Source organism: Choristoneura fumiferana, chromosome 8, assembly GCF_025370935.1.
Source record: "Choristoneura fumiferana chromosome 8, NRCan_CFum_1, whole genome shotgun sequence".
Taxonomy (NCBI): domain Eukaryota; kingdom Metazoa; phylum Arthropoda; class Insecta; order Lepidoptera; family Tortricidae; genus Choristoneura; species Choristoneura fumiferana.
This window is the reverse complement of record NC_133479.1, coordinates 19,467,965-19,484,973: the sequence shown is the minus strand read 5'-3', so window position 1 is coordinate 19,484,973 and position 17,009 is coordinate 19,467,965. Positions and strand designations below refer to the sequence as shown.

General features: G+C 39.4%; 1 long non-coding RNA gene and 1 pseudogene across 1 annotated transcript; both read right to left on the bottom strand.

The window, feature by feature from the left end:
• Positions 1 to 1,076: 1,076 nt before the first annotated feature.
• Positions 1,077 to 16,907, bottom strand: LOC141430589 (tektin-3-like; annotated as a pseudogene).
• LOC141430712 (uncharacterized) lies at positions 6,230 to 8,081 on the bottom strand. The gene is made up of 3 exons (XR_012451653.1): positions 7,995 to 8,081; positions 7,475 to 7,533; positions 6,230 to 6,895 (listed from the first exon to the last, which is right to left on the bottom strand). It is a non-coding gene; the product is annotated as an uncharacterized lncRNA (long non-coding RNA).
• Positions 16,908 to 17,009: the final 102 nt, after the last annotated feature.

Genomic DNA, 17,009 nt, shown 5'->3' with positions numbered 1-17,009 from the left:
TCAATGAGGACTATCGCGTATTGAATTCGCCACTAGAGGGCTCAGGCCTAAAATGACTGTTTTCCTAAAATGTACAGTCCTCAAAGGTATGCGTTTTCACAATGTTAGCACTTCTATTTTGTCAGCATCGCGCAAAATGTCTGCTATTTAAAATGTGTACAATCTCAGGAAGTCGCCTATGCATAATGTTTACATTCCTATAATATTAGCATTAACATAATTTCTGCTTTCCCGTTATGTTCACTTTTTTAATAGGCTATAGTCTTGTATGTTTGTTTTCCCATAATGTCTGCTTTTTAATATTTTTCGTTCTCAACACCGGTTTCGTACCCAAACGAAGGGATTTTCGTACTTTAGTTTTTTACTAAATCAATGCTAAAAAATTCCGAAAGTAACTCAGACCGTCTGTCTGTTACTCTTTCACGGCTAAACCGCTGAAACCGATTTAGATGCAATTTGAAGACCATGATTGGAGACATTTGGGAATAAGACTTTTCTGGAATGCCAACGTTATAAGAAGGCGGATATTTTGAGGTTGCAGACATTTTGAGAATAAGCACTTCTGAAAAGCGAACATTATACCAAAAACTGCCATTCTTGGAGGCAGGCAATTTCAAATATCTGACATTTTGAGAAGCTGACATTATGCAAAAGGCGTGTTGACATTCTGAAAAGCAGACATTTTGCGAAAAATACACTTTAGAAAAAACGGATATTTCAAGCCTGAGCCCACTAGAGGCGCTAGTGTAGCGTGAGGTCTCCGAAAATGTCAAATCTCATAGTTTTTGGGTGAGCTACGCGGGTTTATTTATAATTAGAATAATTTAGTGAATATCTTGCAATATCTGAAATTAATTATGGCACATATGCGTTCCGGGGCAATGAATGTCTGTGTTTTGAGACAGCTTTGTCTTTCGCAAAACCTTTGTCCTCCTTTTTTCCGAAAAAAGGGGACTATCAACACTGTGGCATGCTCGATATTTTATGGTACAGTTTAAGGTGTATTAAATATGATTTTAATCTAAACTTTTTTTCACGCCCGTAATAACAGACTTTGAAAGACATACTTAAAAACCTCACGCAACAGTGCGCCATCTAGTGAGACAAAAACGATAGCCCTCATTAATGATGAATGGTGGTGAATATGACCTGTTCTGCGCCTCGTCGCGGCACTTCTCGAGATGCGGGCGGTTGGTGCGCGCCTGCAGCCGCGTGTGCGCGACGCGCATGGGCTGCAGCTTGTCCTCGATGGCCTTGTTCAGCAGCTCCAGCGTCTTCTCCACGTCGAAGATCTCCTGCTGGATCTGTACGCAAACAAAGATCACCTCGAGTTGATGCCGCTCATAAAGAAGAGCTGGATGAAGACTTTTCATTGCGGAACGGTGTTGCCATCCCGCAGAATTCGTGAATAAATTTGATCCCCTTTCGTATTAACTTATCTCTCTTGGGACGGCCCCTTATGTCTACCCACTTTTTACACACTTTTCTATACACTTTTTTAGCATTAGAAAGAATGTAAGCAATCTTGACGTGTCTTTTTATTGAAAAACACTTAAGCAAAAATGTACCAATTAGCAAGGACATATGATTACGTATTTAATTCTTTTAGCATCAATAAGTAATAATTATTGTTTATTAAAATCAATAAAAAGACTCGTCTAGATGTGTTTACCTTATTTCTAATGCTTAAAAAACGAAGTATATAATATACAAAATAATACAAAGGTTATGCTCTAAACTCCTAAAGAATTAATTATGTGACTATACAAATGTAAAAATAAAATTAAAAGTATTATTAATGATACAAAGACGAAGAAAAAGCATAGTAGGTTATTATGACGAGAACGTGCTCATTACCTTATGCAGATGCAGCTGCAGTTTGTTCTTGATCTCGATGGTCTCAGCCACGCGGCGCGTGAACGCGCTGTTGGTGTTTGCTCCACTGGTCCCAGATCTCCGTCGCCGACACGTTGATCAAGTTGTCCGTGTCTGAAAAGGTTTCGGACAATCAAGGTTGTTATTCTCTGAACAAAACTCATCCGTGGATTCAGAACGGGCTCTCGCTCGACTGGCAAACGTACCAAATCGATCGGAGGCTTTATTGTATAGTTAACGCGCTCGTTATTCACAATCGTTTGCACCACTAATTTCTGTCACACGAAATAAGACGAGTGCAGACAGAGATGGCGAATGCGACCGCGAATGTCAGCGCGTTAGACAATACGACCTCAGTTTGCTCGTAGGCATTATACGGAGTCTCAAGGCAGGCCAAAGTCAACACACGACTTCACGATCACGACTAGAAGTTAAGAACAGACGGAAGTCTCATAAAGTTCCTGATTTTCGAGGCGCTCACTGCTCGCAGATTATTGCGCGTAATAGCTCCATCTACCGGCTCACTCAGCCGACTGACGGTCACGTTGCTTATACTCTACCGCTACCACTGTAATATACGGAGTGATGGAGTAGTGATGGTGTTGGCAGCGGGGCGCGGGCCGCACCTGAAAGCATCTGCACGGCCTTGGCGCGCTCGGACTGCGAGCGCTGCAGCGTGGCGGCGCTGGCGGCGGCCCAGCGCTCCGTGTCGCACACCCGTCGGGTCGTAACGCTCGATGCCCGCGTAGAATTGCAGGCCCTGCGATACAAAACAACACCAACTGACCAGGTGCAGTCACGTGCACCAATATCTGACACAACAAAGTGCGCGTACAGATAGTTCAACTCAGTTGTGCGCGCGGCCCTATGTGTGGGTAAAGCGATAAGAACACGTCTTGCTCGGACGACGACTGCCGCGTCACGTGAAAGTTGTATATTTACAAGCGCATGCACACATAGGCCGCGCGCACAACTGAGTTAAACTATCTGTAAAATGTGATACTCATATATTGGCGTGCATTTGAGTACTAGCGCTGCCTTATGATTAGGACTCTATTTCTAGGGTCGGTAGGACGTGTCAGATATTAATACACGTGCATTAACAGCTAAGCAAATCTATGAGAAAAGTATTTAACAGTTTATAAAAGTTCGCCAGTATCTGTGATGTGACTGTAGCAGATCTGCTCCTTTGTACTACATCAATCGTTTTTTTAATTTAAAAACATTAATTAACTCATAAATGTGAGATAAAAAATTAAATCAAGTAATTTACTTCTACAAATAATTATTAATTCTAATTACTAACAATACAAAACGAATACACAATTGTACTAGAATTTTTTTATAAAAAAAAATAACACTAAAAATAAATATTTACAAACAAGCAGAAAGCGCGCAGCGTTTTCGTATTAGATAAAACCGGTCGGCTTAACAATGAGCTACGTCACACGGATAAATAATAACGGTGATGCGAGGCGATGTGTTTGCGACAGGAGCGGAGCAGATTACTTTGCCGTGCAGCAGCCACCAACAAACACCAAAAAGAAAATAGAATATGTAAATTTGTTAATTAATATTTTCGCCATTCAAATTTATTAATTCCACAAATAAAATCAAGTGAAGTGTTTCCCGAGTCGGGTGAGTGTTGCGAACATTTATTATCTTCGTAAGACAAACATTCTAGCCTACAATTGTAATTCGCATTGCATGCTTATTTGTGTTTTTTTAGATTTAGTAAATCGTCTAGTGCAATCATTTCATCCGCATAACGACGCTGCTTGTAAATAACGCTTCGTAGTACTTGCGTTCCGTCTAGTCTAGAACATCAAGCTACCCTCCTACAAATAATAATTATAAATGTTAATAAAATTATTATTTATTCTAATTTAAAAAAATTGCCTGGATGTGAGTTAGGTTTGATGCTTGTTTTATTTAAAATATTCATATTGATACCGGCTGGGTTGGTCGGTTTATTTAATCGATTATTGTTGAAAATCTTAAATTCTATTTTATTTAGCGTTACTGTTTTTATCAATCTCAGCCACTTAATTAAACATAGCCGCTTGACAAAGCTTTGTAATACTATGTACTACTGAACATTCTAGAAATTTGACCTACCCTCATATTGAAAATATTAATGCAGCTAAACAGAATATCTACTAATTGTTGATCCATGCTATGTAATTAATTACCTTATTATCTTACAAATACATCTAAATTGGATCACAATGCTTTTGGCCAACTAAGTGCTTCTTTTTGTAATAGATATTTCACCTTCTGTCTGTGCTTGTAAACGAGGATATTATTTGTGACTGCCACATCAAGGATTGCTAATTAGTGCTTGGGGTTCACTTAACCCGTATCCGCAAACATCCAGCTAAAAACATTTCATCGAAAAAATCCGATGTCGCAGTCACTAACTGGAATCCGGACTTTTTATGAACGGCCAAAATTGCGGGATTTCCAGGGAGCAAGTCTGGGGTCGTACCTGAGCCGAACGAGTCAGCTGCCCTGTCGAACTGCCGTTCCGGGACTTCACCCCGAAACACCGGGATTTCAAATTTCACCTCCACGAGCCCCGTCAGCGGCGAGATCGTCGTGCGCAGGGAAGTGAACCCAGACCGGGAGCTGTACCTTTGCCATTTAAATTCAGTGCGCTCAACTCGTAGATTCTACTTACCCGCGACCTAGCCGGAGCATTATTTACTTAATTGGAATAAATTTTGTGAATTTTAATTTTGGTCTTGAGCTTATTTATCACCCACGCTAGCTAGTAAATTTTCTACCTCTAAAAAACTATAAAAACGCCACATGACCTAATCTAGTGGCGCTAGTATCGTGTAAATGCAACGTAAATCAGACCTCACGATACTAACGCCATCTAGCGATATTGTCTGTCAAGTAACCCAGCAGGGCTACTACGAAACTCGAAGTTCGTATCGTACCGTCCCTCTCGCTCTCGTATTAAATAGTATAAGTGTCAGAGGAACCGCACGACACGAACTTCGAGTTTCGAGTTTCGTAGTAGCAATGCTGGTCGATCGGTGATGTCATCGCCCTATCCAACAACGCCGTAGTACGTACCTTGGAGAAGTTGTTGAGCTGGTGGCACATGGAGTCTATTCCGAGCGCGTACTCTTTATTCCGCATGTCAGTCTCGAGCTCGTGCTGCGTGGCGCGGCAGTTCTTGGACTGTGCCCGCACCTGGGACACAACGCATCACTGTAAAGTCAGCGGCAGAAGTAGAAGTGCATTGGATCAATAGACTCTGGCCAGCGAAAGTTGTATACGCATTTTTTACGAAACTTTAATCTGGTGTAATTTTGAGATTGTCAGAATTTTTATATGTCATTCTACCGAGCCGAGAGTGAAAGTGGAGCGAGTGAGTGTGACGGCGATCACGAGCCGCTCGGTCCGCCGGACTTGGTCGGAGTTCGTAACTCCGGAGTCGATAAGATTTGAAAGGAGTCATTAAGGTGACGCATCGCTAAACAATTAATCGAAAACAGAGCGTTTGTACCCGCAACCCGCTCACACCCCTCTACTTTTTACGCGGCTTGCGTGTCACAGTCGACCGTATGATACACTGACAGAGCCTAGACAGCGCGCTAAAACAGACAGAGATGTCTTAGAGTTGCCCTTACAACTTTTTTTAGTTTTTTTGCAAATAGCAGTAGGTAATGAAATCACGAGTATTTTTAACAGACTTCAAAAAAAGGAGGAGGTTATCAATTCGGTTGTATTTTCTTTTTTATGTTTTTACCTCAGAACTCCGTCATTCGTCTAGTAATGCTTTTAATTAGGTCCTATATGCACCAAATCAGGATCTGATGATCGGATCCTAAGGAAATCGAGGGAAGTCTTCAAATATTGTAGGGACACCTATGGTAATTCGATATCTTTAGTAGTAACTTGTGCATTTGCTCTTGAAAATCTTCATTTCGTGAAGTGGAACTGATGATGAAGACCACATTTGACCAACCGAGCTACTACTCGATAACAAGTACCTCACGGGTTGAATTTCAATGACTTTAACACAGTTGCTAAGCAATTTTAGTTAATCGTAATGCATATGGTGAAATGGAACGGGTGACAATGCACCAGGACTCCTCAATAATGAAAGTCTCTGCATCGGAAAAAGCAATTTTTTGTAAAAGGTGACGAGCAGTTGACATTAAACTATTGTATCTTAGATCTTTTACACTGAAAGGCGTGAAAAAAAATATATAACGAATAATTTAACTGACTACAAAAAAAACCATGAAAATAATTTTCTACCATTCTGAAGTCGGTGCCTCAGCACGAGTCAGCAGGAGTAATTGAAGCCCAAATACGCGTTATATATGTAGGTGAGGTAGACGACTATATAGGTCCACTCCTGCTGGCTCGTGCTGAGGCACCGATTTCTGAATGGTAGAAAATTATTTTCATGGTTTTTTGTAGTCGGTTAAATTTTTTATTCTTATGGAACTATTTTACATGGAACTAGTATATAAGGAGATAACTCTTAGAAATAAAGGCATTTTTTCCGCCATCACCGCCGGCAACGGTCGGCACCAAACAATTAATCTGTATTTTATTCTTCCCAGAATTAAGATTGGTTTTTGGAGTCTTTTTGTATTTTTTTTATTTCAACTCCAAATTTTGTTACTTTTACGATCATCCCGTAAAATCCACATCGAAAATACAAACTGAAACAAAGATCAGAAAAATCAGGAAAGCGCTGGTCTCTTTTTCTGGTTTTTCCGTGCATCTTGTTTGTTTGTATTTTCCCAGAATTACCCAAATTTAACACCGTTATTATTCGGAAACTGACATAACATAATTTGAGTTGTCAACGTTAGCTACACACCGAAAACTCAGATTGCAAGCCTACTCGTACTTGATTTTCAGAAACTAATTTCATTATAGCTAATCTGCAATCAAACGAACACTTATGCTGAGAAAGTTTTACAAGTTCCATTATAAAATGATTAAAATCAATTATTCGGTGCCCCAAATCTTGATTTTCGGTCTCAATCTGAAACAAACGTTTATTTTACTCTAGATATTGTAAGGGTCAACTTTTTATTTAAGGTTCAACTGTGTTATTTTTAGTACAATACAAATATTCGTAACACCACAGATCAGTACGGTCAGCATCAAAAGTAGCTGCGTATTTTTAAACTTTGTCGTTATACAACAACGTACTTACAGCATACAAATTTGGCAATATCCTAATACGACAAAGTTAAAAAAATGATCCGCTACTTTGGGTGCTGACTATACAGTGAAATCACAGTAAAAAAAGGCAAAGTAGAAAAAAGCCGTCTTACATCTTTAAAATTAACCTTTTTAGAACCTAAGTACAAAACAATACAATGCTCCGACTCTTTATTGTACACCAAAGTATAAGTACATTCGTTTACTGGCTTTAAGTTAATACAAAACTTACTGATACTTCAGATGCGCATTCTAATACTATTTTGAGAGATGAGTTATTTTTCTCACATTATATTTCTATCTATAATAGAAAAAAAAACATTTTTACAAGTTTCAAACCAAAAAATATGATCTTTATTCTGCTCACGTAAAAATTGTCAATAAAAGAAATACTTACTGTAGCTGTAGACCTACATAGTTTCTTCAAGAAGGTCCTTATTATTCTTATCTGCAGTCCTTAAATAAATTTTCTTATTTATAAACTTGAATTTGTTATTAATTATACTATAATTAATATGTAGGTAGGTAGGCGTTTTCAAAAAAAAGTGTACCTTTTCTTTCAAAATGTATTTAATTTTTTCATATAAACTTTATGAGTGTATGAAAAAAAAAACGTTACAAAACTGTAATTTTTGATAGGGACTTTTTTTTAAACCATCGGAATCGATTGTACTTTTGATTCTGAGAAGGAAAAACTATATTTTTCCAAAATTGAAAAAAAAGAATGAATACGCTTTTTTTGTGAAAACGCCCAGGTGGGTACTAAAATCTTACGAGATTAATACATTTTGTAACTGCATACATTGGCGAATTTTCTCGTTTTCTAAAGAAACGAAATTAAAATGAAGCGATATTAACTTCAATCAAGAGTTGATATTCAAAGTAAGTAGATCTTTAAAATTAATATGGATACATACCACTACATACCCTTGCATAAAATCGATTGACATTGTTTTATTTCCACCTAAATTCGAAGACGGCTCCATGACTTTATTCTCAGATCTTTGTTCTAATGATAGCTTCCTGAAAGATAATAATGTATTTTTATTATTTGTGTTACTGCTTATTGAAATGTGAATAGTTTTGTAAGTATAGTCAATGGCTTTTTGTACAAACACTGAATTGCAATAATTAAAGGAATAAAATCGATTTTCTACAGTACCTTTAGATTTCTAAAGTTTAGAAGTTAATGTTTTCGCGTACTTAGGTACTTGCAGTTCACTATTGGTTCACACACATACTTTAGAATATTTTTAACTATTAATTACCTTACCTACCTACCTACTTACCTATCTAAAAAGTAGGTAAGTACTTAGGTATTACCTACCTATTATACTCGTATAAAACTAGAAGCAGATAGGGAAATATACTGCAATGTTCTGCCGTCAGAATGCAGCACTAGCACAAACCGTAATCCAATGCCTTTAAATGTCCGTAAGATACCAAAATATCACATTATATCTATAAAATTTTTGGAAATATAGCTCTATTGTTACTTTCGATGTAAATATCATATTATTTTGTTAGTATGTCATATGTCATGAACCGTCATGGCGACAAACTAAGAACTGACGTTGTCATGGCGATTTGTTTACGTTTTGTGCCAGCGAACTGTAGAAATATAATGGCAATTTTACACAGGGTCAGTAACTGACGTCAGTGCTGGCGCCGAAAACTGACTCGTGCTATTAGACGCAGTCAGTATTTCGTCAGTAGTCGAGGATATTTCTTTCGGTGTACACACGTTTGTAAAGTCAGTGCGAAAAATGAATTCTCGAAAACAGCAAAAAATAAAACTAAATAATTTGTTGAGAAAATTTACGTTTGTCATGATGCAAGAAGTAACTGGTATGTTAGAAGAAGAATTATCCAAACAGAAAAGATCATTTTGTGATGCGGTGCGAGTGTGTGCGACGCAGCGTGGTCCCCGTACAATACAGTGGCAGCGACTGACTTCGCCAAAGAGTATATAATCACTACGTTTTAAGATCGGAACTCTCATACAAAAAACAATATCACGATTGTAGTATGAATTCAGTGTCTTTTTGGTGCCAATATCAAGAAACGAACTGCACAGACTAAACAGGGCCGAAAAAGTCACATTGACAAGTAGTGTTGTTAGGAACAGTCGATATTATCGATATTGTAACAGCATAGTGTTGTGCTTTTTTATCGATATATTGTCAAAAAACGGCACGTAGTGGTGCGCTTTTTATTAATTAAATGATCGAATTAAAGAAAAAAAAAAGTTGTTTTTCTTAATAATAATTTATTTTCATGTCATGGATCTGTTTTTCTTTACATAGGTAAATACAGTTTCACGTTACACAAGTATTGTATTGTAGTATTGTATTGTCCGTTTTGCACTGCACAGCACTTGTGGAAGGCTGTGCATGTAAATATTCCACACTGGGCAACTCCAAAGCTGAACCTGAAACAAAGTTAAATTTAGCCAGTAGCTTACACTAACTAATGCAAGATAAAATAAAATTGGTACGCACAATCCAATTTTTGTCATATTGCAGGTCAATGACCTATGTTTACCTAGACAACTTTCTTACAATTTCTTGCCTTATTGTCAAATATGTCTTTACTTGTCAAATGAATGAAATGAAATGAAGGTGATCTTGGAGTTATTGACAATACATAATTTGTATACCTCTGATAAACAATCTACTTGCCATGCCAAATGTAATGAAATTAATTCTGTAGTTTTACCCGATTCTGGTGAAGCCCAAAAGGAGGATTATATTTTGACCTGTATGTATGCATATCCATTTCTATCTCCTCTAACTACTAAGCAGCTCAACCTATTTTTAACCCCTAACGCAAAAAGAGGAGTGTTATTACATGAAGTGTACCATAAACACAGACAATACAGAAAAAATGATCAAGTGCGAGTTGGACTCGTACATGAAAGGTTCCGTAAACAGTTCAATAAAAGCTTCTGAAAATTCTTCTAAATAAGTATTTCTTTTAGCTGACTGTACTATATGCCCCTGGTTACCAAAGTACTCGTCAAGACGACAAACGAGTCCAAACTCGATGCAGTTGTGTTGTTTATCACAGTGTTCCTATGGTCACCCGCTAGCTTTATCATCAGATCAACTCTAAAATTCTAAATTATGCTATTAGGTATAGATTTTTATCAGTGATAGCTTACCTGTTGTATTGTCAGTTTTACACTGCGCACCACTTGTAGAAGGCTGTGCATGTAAATATTCCACACTGGGCAACTCCAAAGCTGAACCTGAAACAAAGTTTAATTTAGCCAGAAGTTTCCACTAACTTATACAGGTGAAATATAATTAGTGTGTATAGCCAATTTTTCTGTCTATTACTAATGCTCTGACCGGCAACTATACTATACACTCAAAATACCTAGCATTATTATTGATGACGAAGCAAATTAATTTAACATATATTGTATGTAAAAAAAATATGTGCATGTGTATTGATGGTATTATTAGGGTTATGGTTTATGGGGCGACTGGAAAACATTATTTGTTATGTACCTATGTAGAATTTGTAAACAAACTATAAATCAATATCTTTTATTATTTTATTATTATTATTATAAGATGCACTAAGTCAAGTTGCAAAGAGATAAATTGAAAATAAAATAAAGTGTTTACCTTGGCTGTTCTTGCCATCTTTAGGGGAAACCCTTAAGAATTTCTTCAGAAAGAGGTGGCATGGGAAGTCCCAATTTTGGTATGGCTTTCTTCTTCAGTCGGGTTTTCGATTTGTGTGAAATCTCGTTGCCAACTACTTTCACCCACTGCTTACAACAACTGAATACATAAAATTAATTGTTACTATATAATACGAATTGACGTCGGCCAGCCAAATATAACCTCAACACCTATTATCAGATTTATCAGTAACTTTACTTACACATGTTCACTTAGAGAAATCTAGCAAAGAACATTTGTTTTCACAATGTTTTTCTTGAATACCACAAATTTCGCGTCTCATGTTGAATGGTTTCTTAGTAAAGGACAGCCGTGAAAATAACGGTAAAAACTAGTCCTGTCTCGAATAAATGCACTTTAGTGAAAGAAAAGTTAATGCGGAGGAGAAATAATCTCAAACTCAACGCTATTAACAAAACAAAACACCAAAATACACGAAAATTCAAACAGTAAACACAAAATCTCGCGAAGGCGTCCGTTCCCACGCAGCAGATGAAGGTTTGTGGGCTGCCATATAAAATTGAAAAATAGAACTACATTTTTTTCATTTACTTAAATAAAAAAGGATATCCAGTCAGAATTATTTTTATATTGTATTATTTATCTTAGTAATATTTTTTCCGCTTATTTTTTTTTTCACAGCTTAAAATGTGAAGAATTGCAAATATTATAATTTAAGTGAAATCTTCTAAACACAGATCATTTCATAAATATGGCAACCAATAAGTTATTTTGGAGAGGTTGGTACAAAAAAGTCACTAGCTCCATACATTAGATTTTTTGTATGGAGTTTCAACCCACTGGACTTCGCCATTTACACGGCGTCAATTGCGCTGGCGCGGGTGGCGGGGGAGCGGACTGACGCCGAAAATATGAAGCGGGAATATTGAAGTCAGTGCTGACGCGACAGTACTGTACTGACTTGAAATCAATTTATACGATGGCAGTGCCAGGTCAGCACTGACTCGCAGTCGACTGACGTCAGTAACTGACCCTGTGTAAAATTGCCATAATGATTACTCACCTTTTCTTAATCATAACCATACATTCATGAATTAAACAACCTTTCTTTTCCTTTTTGAAGATCCGACATTTTTTCCCATTTATTGCTCGGTATAATTTTATATGCGATCGATGGCGCGTGGCAGTTCGACTAGCATAGGTCCGTCGCTGACAACGCCGGCGGCGGTCTGAGGCATGCGCTGAGAGGGGACTGTTTCATAGGGTTTCATACAAAATACGAGCGCGCGCTAGCTTATATTAAAATGTCGTAAGCGACAAAACGGTTTTTGTCGTTTCAACTACAAATTACAATTTAATAAAATAAAAATCCAACTTGAAGGTTGAATATGGGTTAAAACTAATTTAATATGAAAATTTGGAATCTTAATTTGATCTGGGTTGCCTGTAACAAGCAAATCCCTGTCTTACGAGAGGTATCTTTGATATTTTTTCTGTGCTATAAAATTTTAAGAATCGTGTTTCGGCAACTTGGAAAACAAAGTCATTGAAATGAAGAATCAGGTTTTCAAATATCACTTTGATATGTTTTGTAATTGCTGAGATAAAACTAGATGTTTTTCACCAAAATGCCCAATTCGTCGTCTTAAAGGATTCGGATCCGCTTGAGGATCTGACTTTTGAATCTTCAGATCCGGATTTACCCATCTCTACATTCTACCCCGGCTTAGATAATTTTGATACTTCTGCTGTAAGAAATAAATAAATAGTTTCGTCGGACAGTCGCGCGAGCAGAGTGGTGGCGCGTAGTGCGCGTGTTGCGGCAGCCGCCGAGTCGCGTGCTCCTGTGGAGAAGGGCTACGAAATATCCCGAAACATGTCGGGCTAAACTCGATTTATTTAAGACTTAAGTTATCCGTTAAAATATCATTAATATGAGTGAGTCTCACGGTAGTAGTTTCATGTTAAAAATGTAGAATATACCAATATCAAAAGGACGGAACGAATGTAAGTACTTCAGTTCAGTAAGTACCTTGACCTGCAGGGCTACTACGAAACCCGAAACTCGAAGTTCGTGTCGTGCGGTCCCTCTGACACTTATACTATTTAATACGAGAGCGAGAGGGACGGTACGATACGAACTTCGATTTTCGAGTTTCGTAGTAGCCCTGCTGGTACCGTACCGACCGAACCGAGCCGGACCGGATCGGCCATAGATAAACTAATAATCGCTCGAAAGAACCGGAGGCCATAAGTTGATTCGGTACCGACACCAGAGCTGGTTGGATTTAGTGAGTCAGATCATTTCGCGGAGTCGAGATTACCCTACCCATGTCTAGAAAGAATTGAAATTTGTTTGTGCCGTCAAGTACAACTGTCATGCCAATCCACGCCCACACACGGTCAAATGGGCTACTACGAAACTCGTAAATCGAAGTTCGTATCGCACCGTCCCTTTCACTCGCGTATTAAATGACATAAGCGTCAGCGAGACTGTAAGTACTCGACAATTTACGAGTTTCGTAGTAGCCCAGCAGTTCTCACTGATCCAATCGGCAGCGTCATGCCGATTGGACGATAGGAAAGATGGTGTATGGCCAGCATTAGATGAGAGCACTTTGTATCTTAGAGCAACGTGGGATTTCTACGGAATTTCTTTCCGGTAGGAAGCCCGCGTTGCTCTAAGCTTTATATGCAACTCGAATATCAGAATAATATATTATGACGTACCCCCGGCTCGCACCTCAGAGTTTTTCGAAATTCATATGCGGAATTACATTTGAAATTTACCACGAGCTTTGCGGTGAAGGAAAACATCGTGAGGAAACCTGCACAAACCTGCGAAGCAATTCAATGGTGCGTGTGAAGTTCCCAATCCGCACTGGGCCCGCGTGGGAACTATGGCCCAAGCCCTCTTGTTCTGAGAGGAGGCCTGTGCCCAGCAGTGGGACGTATATAGGCTGGGATGATGAGGAAGCCCGCGTTGCTCTAAGCTTTATATGCAACTCGAATATCAGAATAATATATTATGACGTACAACACGTAGGTAATTGATTTTCGACACTATGACACTAGATACTTTAAAGTTTAAAATATGCCAACGGACCGGGGTTCATAACATACTTACTTTTAAATAAAACGAGTTTGGCGACATCGGTTCTGATACCAATCGAGGCTCGCGCCACTTCCACTAGTCTTTTTATTCCGTGGCCCCAACCGCCCTGACTAGATACGAAGAATATTGTCATTTGTAACCTTTTCCAACATATTCCGGAATTTGTCCTGACAGTCGCGCAGAATGGACACTTCTTTGAGAAGAGACTGCTCCACGACGTCGTGGACTTGCTCCAAACCTGTACACAAATTTCATTACTTAGGCGCAAGTACCTACCAAATAATACACAAAGATATAAAAACCTCCGTGCCCTACAAGTAGAAAATTGAAATGAGAACGCACAAACAAGATAAGTGTGTGTGTTGGCGTCAAATCGTTGCGGAAGCCAAGATCCATTTGGGTCGCTGAGCCAGCCGCAAGTCTTAGCATGCATTCTCGGAAAATACTAAACTTCAGTACCCCCAGAGCTGTGGTACCATAACAACTCGATTCTCACCGGGCTGCTTAATTTTTTACGTGAAGTCAGTGGTGACAATATCGCAAAGCTCGTGTAGGTACACTAATGAGAGGCAGCTCCCGAAGGCAAACAACACCAGTCGCGCTTCGCTCCCTCCGTGTTGCCCATGCAAAAGAAGCCCAATATTAGAAGTTGATTTACCATATTCAGGAATCAACCATGGTAGACTATCATAGAACTTGTGGACATTTGTTGGAGGCCCCAAGACTGGCAGCCTGGGCGCCCCTTTTGCCCCACTGTGAGTGAGCCACTAGCCCCACGTCACACGTACCCTGCCGCTTCTCGCGATGGTACAAGCACTCCTGCACGATGTGCAGCGGGCCCTCGATGCCGGCGATGGCGCGCTCCAGCTGCCGCCGCGTGTCGTTCAGCTTCTCGCACGTCGCCACCAGACGCTCCATCTCGATCGACACCTGACACCGAATGACCAGCTCTTACCAAGGGCATACATAAAGAAGAGCTCCCGAGTTAGAACTCGGGATGGATCCCTCTATAGGTACATAGGCAAGCTCAGGAAATGTCCAAGTTCCCAACAGACGATGGGGACAGAGACAAACATTTGAATAAATTCGGTGTAACAACCCTAGCGCGACGGTGAGGTCATTCATGTTCTATTCTATATCCTCCCAGACCCGACGTACTTTTTAAATTATAAGTATGTAAGGGAACTAAATGGACGCCCACGTTAAGCCCTGACATCATGTACCTAAATAAACTGCTGGGCTACTACGAAACTCGAAGTTCGTGTCGTGCGGTCCCTCTCGCTCTCGTATTAAATAGTATAAGTATCAGAGGGACCGCACGACACGAGCTTCGAGTTTCGAGTTTCGTAGGAGTTGGCTTTTATGTACAATTTTTTTGATTGGGATCCAAGAGCATGCAAGTTATCGATGTTTCTCTCATGAAATTTTCAGATAGGTACCTACCTAATCCCCAATCGAATCTTAACAAACTTGCTTACTTATACGTCGGTCTGAAGTTACAACGAAATGTATTTGGCAAATGATCTAACCTCGTTCCTCCAGAAGGTCGTGTCCGTTATTCTCTCGCCAATCCTTCTGCCCGAGTCCCTTTGACCTTGTGTGCCGATTTCGTCTGTTTCTCTGAAAAATAAGTAAGTTTACAAAACGTTTTCCAGCACATTTGATTCAGCTGTAGGTAACTTATCTTGATGCTTTCTGCTTCATCTGTCCTTTTGGTATTTAACATAGCTAACACGTAAAACAACGTAGCTTAGATTTAACTACATTTTACTTACTAGACCTAGGATTATTGAAGGTCAAACCTCTAGGCTACACCACGCGGTTGTCCTAAACCAAAGCCTATGTTAGCGCATATTATAGCGCTAAATAAATGCACTTACTATATAGGCTCTGGTTTGGGACAGCCGCACGGCTTGCACGTTATTGTCAAAATTTACCTGAGCATCCTCATGATATCATTCCGTACTCGTTCCGAGAAGTTCCTCTTGGCGTCTGACTCGTTGTAATTCTTGATGCTGTTCTGGTTCCACTCATACTGCGTGTAGCGCGTGTAGAGAGCGGCGCGGGCGGCGTGCTCGGGGCTCCGGTCGAAGCCAGTCACCAGGTTTGGGAACCGGAGCGGCTCCGCTGCCATACCGGCGGTGGTGTAGCACGGGTCCACCATCGTATTTGTTATGGGCTGGGATGGCCTGTGGTCAACAAAAGCTGGATTATTTCTTAGGATTGAAATTTAATACGACTTGGTGCTGTTTGGTTACGCTTAGGTATTAAATGAGAAACTTTTACTCGGATACTTATGAAATGAAAGGTATTGGCTGTTTTTAAACTAAGAACGGTGCCTTTGTGATTTCCAGTTTCTTGCACTTGTATTTGTTTGGGCTCAGATGCTCTTTATTTGTATCTTTAAATACCATTAACTCCGGCTTACATAGGAGTGACTTCAATCTCTTCGTAGCCCATGATAGGTCTCCAGGGGTGCTTTTTGGGTGAGTGGAAGCAGTAGCCCACCTGCGGCGGCACGCTCGGCGCGCCCGCCGTCTCCTTCACTGGGCTCCATTGCTGAAGTTGCTGCACAGAATACGAATGCATAAGATTCCCATACCAATAGAGCTAAACTAAACTTTGCCATTACAAAAAAAAATACAACCGAATTGATAACCTCCTCCTTTTTTGAAGTCGGTTAAAAATTTAAAAACATCGCATCCATAAATTGCATTTTCCTCCCAGTGAGGCATTTATAATTTATAATGCTCTTAACCTTAGTCTGCATATACTGCATAAGCATATGGACGTGTTCTGTGAAAGTAATGTGAGAAGAGAATCGGGCTAAACTTGGCAACGCCTGCGGACATCCAACAAACAGTCATTAAAGACATCAACAAATCAATAATGATCTTAATATTTACCGTGCACATCGACACCTCCTTCGCCATTTCGAATAATTTTGTTACGGATTTTAATCAAAAAATGTAAAAAATATATGTTATTTCAAATTTGAAAAAAAGATGACATAATCAAAATCAAGGTAGACAACTTTAAAGAACTGACAAGTAAAAGAAAGACGATCTATTGACCCGCAGTTGTGACCCGACCACGACTTCGTCGTTCGTCCGACTCCGATACGCGTGTTTCTCTGTTCATTGCGTGTGCTACCAAATATA